Here is a 6124-nt window from a genome sequence, read left to right on the forward strand (position 1 = left end):
AAAGGAGGGAGGAAAAGAGCGACGAGAGGGAGGAGAGAGGGAGCGAGAGAGGAGTGGGGAGGAGGGGTGGGGGGTGTGAGTGTGTGTGTGTGTGTGTGTGTGCGCCTGTGCGGGGCGGGGGGCGCTGGAGCGGCTGTCCCCGCGGTCGCGGCGGCCGCGGCTCTCTGTGCCGAGCGCTGCCGGCTCCGGGTGGGCGGCTCGGGGGCACTGGCGGGGGCCGGGGCGGGGGACGCGCCCCCCCCCCCCCCCCCCGGGCCCCGCACAGCCCCCTGCGCCGCTCAGCCCGCTCACCTGCATTTCCTTAACGAGCCACTTGATGGCCGGCGGCGGTCCCCCGGCCCCGCCGCAACTTTGGCGGCCGCGGAGCCGCGCGGCCCCCACGGAGATGGGGATGGGGAGGTGCTGGCCGCCAGGTTCCGCGCCCGTAGCTGCCCGCGGAACTTTGCGCCCGGAGGCGAGTTGAGGGGCTGGGGGGTTCGGGAGGGCGCGGCGGGGGCTGCGCCGAGTCCCGCGTGTTCGCGCCGCAGCCGCGCAGCGATCTCGGGTCGCGCTCCGCCACCTGCCTCCCCCGGCGCTGCCTCCTCCCACCGCGCTCCTCGGCGTGTGCCGCGGGAGTGGGCTCCTCGCTGTTAATAAGCCCAATCCCCATCTTCCTCTCTCTCCCAGAAAACAATTAATAATGCATTAAAATAATGCACCTTTAAAGCCGCCGGCTAGCTATAATAAAATAATAATATTACCACTACTTAAGAGAGCGCTGATGTGGATGTGGTGGCGAGGCACGTTTTCCTTTCACACCCAAATGTGAGCACACATTCTGCTTCTGGTATTCGTAAGTCCCTCTCCCGTACCAGAGCAACTATCATTGTCACCATCAAAGAGAAAGTCTCCAAAGCTGAGTGGAGACACCGAGTCCCCAGGTAGCTGTTGTGGCTGGGCTGCAAGGAGGGCACCCTTCGCCCTCTTCCGTTCGCCCCAACAAATCTCATCGCTTCCCCTACTTTGCTTATACCGGAGGGTTAAGCATTGCTTTTGGCCCTTTTAGTGTTTTCCCTTCCGTTCCTCCCCTGACGATAGTTTGTGTATTTTAAATAAAGATTTCATTCTGCCAACCCGCAGGAAGCTTTTAACAAGATGCAGCTGAGCGTGTCGATATCTTATATCTTTTTACTGCTGCTCCGACGTGTACATCAACTCCAAACTCCCTCTTTTTCTTCTCTGCCTGATACTGTAGCTTCTCAGAGACGGCGGCGGCGGCAGCCGCAGAGCTCTGCTCCCGGGGGGCACTTTTACTTTGCCCTCAAAGTATCTCCCAGCAACGAGACCCGTTGGAGTCCCCTCCTCTCCCCTCCTCCCCGCTTCTTTACAGAAAAATGCTGGGGTGATTGCTGTAAGGTTTCCAGTTCCACTGATAACACTACACTGTCTAAGAGGAGACGGGGGGGAAGGGGGGGGGAGGGGATTTTCATTCTGTTTAGAATACACTTTTGTGTTTGCGCTATTTTTAATTAAGATTTTTCCAGAAATAGATCCCATCCGAGATTTAATTTACGAAGGTATTTCTAACGCAGGTCAATACTGTCTTCCAAGAGGAGCATTTGCAATCATTTGCCTCCCCACAACAATGCACAAATGCTTTTAGCAGACGTTAAACCGTTTATACAAGACTAAAAGAAGGGATTTTGTTGTTGGCGTATCTTTATGTTTTGTGAAGTTTAATTGGGTGGTTTTGGTTTAGGGGTTTTTGTTGTTGTTTTGGCTTTGCATCTTTGTTTTAATTTTAGTTCATCTGCATTAAAATGAAACTTTGTTCAGTATGCCAGGTACCTCCTTATTGATTTCTGGGGTTTAAGAGACGCTTCCCCCCTCAACGGGATGTTTTGAATGAAGGTGATTTCTTTCCACGATGCGCGTTTCCCAACCCGTAGCCGTGCAGTTCTAGCTTGCTGGTCGCCTGCTTCTCCACGGTAGCTGAGCCGTAACCACCTCCTCGTGCTCTGGCACTAGATTAAACCTGAGGAGAGGCACTGCGCGGGCCTAAACCTCTCCAAAGGCTCAGCGCATCCAGAGCTGCCCCGGGGCAGGCCACGGGGTGGAACATCTCAGCCGGGGCCGCGGGGATGGCGAGCTACCGGGCCGGGCCGGGAGGAGCTCGGCCCGTGGGCACCGCACGGCAGCAAGTCAGGGGACGCGGTCAACCCGCAACCCCAAAACCGGGCAGAGCGGGATCTTCCTCGTCTTAGAGGTGGCAGAGGGCGCGCCGTCCGCCTGCGGGTATGATTTCATCTCCGAAGTTCAACCTGCGCAAACTAGAGCGCTACCCTTAAAAGAGTACAGGCGGTGAAGAGCTCCTGGCACACCTGGTACTGAGCATTGCCGGCTTTTCTTTAAGGTTCGCTTCCACTCGATTTGACCTAGTTTGAAGCACGAAGGTTCGGAGTTTGAGGGGAGGGGTGGGAAGGACAACAGAAGAAGAATATAAAAATATTTCCCTCCCCGTTTTTCCTCTTAGATCCTCTTTGGTAGATCGCTTCTGAGTATTGCTTTAAATTATAATTAAATATGACATTGCTAGTGTTTTTAGAACTGATTTCATCTATATACTAAAACACTGCTAAATGCAGTAGAAAATTAGTAGAAAATGTGTGTAACATCTTAACACCCCTTATCAAATTGGAATTATATATCTTTCATTGCTATGTTCCTCTCTATCTTCAGTCTTTCCCCTTATTTTTTCCTTTGACTTAGATTTTTCCAGCTTACTATGTCTTATTCCTGCATTTCACTGCAAAATTCTTCCAGGAGTATTATATTTCATGAGTGCCAAAATGTTATGCAGTATTATGTCTTAAAGAGGTCACTTCATGAGAATGAGCTGTGAAACCCAAATGAACCACCTATCCTCCATCCTGAGCATTACAATACGCATCCTGAGCATTACAATACAATACATTACAATCACAATTTGTGAAGGCTGGGGTGATTTTGACATTAGAAATTGTTTTGAAGTTGGCCACATGAGAGCAACTGGAAGAAAATTCAGGTACATGCAAAAACACATTAAAGTAAACTAGAAATAAAAATAAAATGTTCCAAATATTAATTTAGAAGTTAATATATATCAGCTAAGAAAATCTCCAAACCACAGTGTTTGCCAAATCTTTTGACCTCTGCCATCCAAATTAACTGAAGTTTAACACAGAAGCCAGTGCTGCAGCTATACCCAACTAATACAGTAGGAAAGGTGATTTGCATATTTGCTTTTTTTAGAACTTAGTTGTAGTAGTAAATATGCTGTTTTGTACATCACCACACTTCTTTTTGGGCATAATCTATTTCTTTTTTGCAAGCTGTGCGTGAAAAGTATGGCTGAGGTTGGACATTTTAAAAAAAATAATGATAATGAAGCTGGAGGAAAAGAAAATGCAAGCCCAGAAAAACTGCAAACCTGACAGTTTTAAGATGCAAAATATCACCACATTTTTCTTCCACCTTTAGGTCTCTGTGGGCTTGCATGCTTTTTTTTTTCAACCAGCTTCAGTCCTCAGACCTCTGCTTTTCATGGACTAATATCTGCAAAGAAAAGCTGTAGACATTTTGGTATGTAGCATATTTATGACCACAATGAACAGACAGAAGTTTAATCATCCCATCCCAAAATAAAAGTTATGAGATAAGAGGAACAGGAAATACACAGGAAAATACATAGCAAGAAATGCTTTGTGAAACTGCTTTTGATCATTTTATTCTGGGACAGAGCCTAACATCTCCTGCAGGAAACCGAGAAGATGACTCAGCGATTTGTAACCACCTGGAAGGCAAAAAGGGCCATTTCTGCAAAGATCAGGTGCCTGTGAGCATCTCTGAAGCCCTAGTATCCTCACATGATTAATTTGTCTGACACAGGTTTGTCAATACAAGCTCCTTCCTTATTCACACTGGTCAGAGATAAATATTTCATTCTGAGGAAAAAATAAAAAAACCATACAAATGAGAAGTTATACAGTGCTAGTGTTAATATACTTTCACAATAATCATGTTTTAAGAGGGACAGGGAAACGATATGTATTTTTTTTTGTCACTGTGTGTAAAACATAATTGCTCATTGTTCGAAGTCTGCATCTGTAAGCTACACATACTCCAAATATGCATACGATGAGGGAAATTAGGAAAGAAATACATTCATATACGTGAATTAACTTTCTTACAATGAAAGGAATTCATCTTTGAGCAGGTGTTTCCTACCTTTGGATTGCGGGATTCCTAAAAATATACTTGCTGACGTAATCTTTCATTTTCCAGTTGCTGAAATTAAGTTTCTTTGCATGCAAGTGGTAGGTATGCACCCATAAGCCAAACACCTCATGGGTCATAATGGGAAGTTTTCCTGGGGAAGGGCTGTAGCTCAGGAAGCATTATAGAAGATATTAATGAGATATAAAATAAAAGTTTATTTCAGGACAGTGATATTTGTATTTTAGCATCTGACCAGACCAAATGTCTGAGCAGTGTATCAATACTAATGTTCACATGAGCCGTGAAATATTCCAGGGATTTCAGTCTGCATTAAAACATGCATTGAAGTATAATCAGATTTTAGTCTGTTTGGATTTAGATTCTGGTCTGCAGTACTGAAAATAAAGCAAGATTTTCCCATTTAATTTAGTGAGGACAGGATTGGTCTCTAAATGAGTAACCTCATCTCTGTTCTTAAGCAGAGAACCTGGGAAGAGCTTGACAAGTGTTTCATTAATCCACCTACTGATATTTTGCCTGGGTTTCTTATACAGTTGGACTACAGATTGAAGATAACTTTAGATTTCTGAAATTAAATTAAAAAACAATGTTGTTCTCACCTTGAAGCCTCTTTTTTTCACTAATTTCTACAAGATATCTTGAGCATATGTTTTATATCCTTGAATAAAAAGAAATGAAGTGTTAAAAATAAAATAAACCATAAAGAATAAAGTGATACTTTTTTTGGGAAAAAAAAAAAAAGATAAATGATGGCAGAATTCCTTAAGGCAGGTGGTGATATACCTCGTGATAAAACATCTCATAATTCCTTTTGTGGTCCTTTAATAACGACCTTCCTCTCTATTTTACTAATAGTTTAAAGAAAGAAAAGCTTTTGATTATGTCCAGATGAAGTGTGTGTCAGATAAGCATATTATTTTTAATTTGTGGACTAATGTAATACATGCTGATTTTTTTATACATCAAATTGTGTCTTCATGAACCATAAAATACCTTTTTCTTTCTTGGCTTACCCTTCTGATTACTTTACATTTTAATTTTAGGGTTTGATGGGTATCTCTATAATTTCTCCATGACTTAGGCCCAAAAGTTTTATAGCCTTGGAATCAATAGACCAGATCTATGCAACATAAAATGTTATGTATATGGCTTTTAAAACACTTTTTAATAGAAATTAGGTGAAGAATGGAATCTTTAGTGAAAATAATTATTTTAAAGAATGATAGGTCTTTTTGTCAGCAACATTTCATAGTGTTCCATAAAGAAGAATGCTTATTCTGTCTAATTCTGTTTTTGGTGAAAACTTAATTTATTCCTTTTTTTTTTTCCCCCCCTGATGTTCAGTTAGGTTTCGATAGCCCATTTAAATTAAGATTTATCCTCACTTTGTATGTTTTTTGGTATTATTACCTCTTGAAACTATAATTGAAGGCATGACTGTTTATTATGCTCTAGCACCGGTTATACCTTTTCTGTTTTTATTGCAGAAATAAGTGTATATCTGCAGATAGGAAACCATTCCTAAATCACAAAATACTTCAGGTACTAGCTGTGCATAGTACTTAAGAGCTCTCAGCTTCCACTGAAACCCAAGACTCATAGCTCGCAACATTCTCAGCAACTTTTCCATTTGATTCTAAAAAATATTAATGGAAAATGGTATGCATGTGTGTATGCAATATGAAAAGTAATGCAAAAGTTACAGTGTTCTTGGAATCATCTCTCTAATTATAGAGAAGTAAATGTGCTGGGGTGCCAAGCAGGGTTTGGTCAGCTACAATGTCTCTACTTCCCTAACATAACTGAAAGATCAAAAGAAACTTAATGGGAATCCATAAGCTTATGCTTAAAAACGGAAAAAATCCTC

At 43.0% G+C, this 6124-nt stretch overlaps 1 protein-coding gene across 1 annotated transcript in view; it reads right to left on the reverse strand.

Annotated features, from left to right (window-relative positions):
* The window catches only part of PTPRD (protein tyrosine phosphatase, receptor type D), a 1139994-nt gene extending 1139677 nt beyond the window's left edge, over positions 1-317 (reverse strand). Inside the window, exon 1 of the mRNA XM_027881066.1 lies at positions 292-317. The gene's annotated coding sequence lies outside the window, so the exon portion shown is untranslated. The remainder of the gene's footprint in view (positions 1-291) is intronic.
* Positions 318-6124: the final 5807 nt, after the last annotated feature.

Source organism: Empidonax traillii, unplaced genomic scaffold (genome assembly GCF_003031625.1).
Source record: "Empidonax traillii isolate 1590-97213 ecotype Southwest subspecies unplaced genomic scaffold, ASM303162v1 scaffold83:size2986645, whole genome shotgun sequence".
In the NCBI taxonomy this organism is placed as follows: Eukaryota; Metazoa; Chordata; class Aves; order Passeriformes; family Tyrannidae; genus Empidonax; species Empidonax traillii.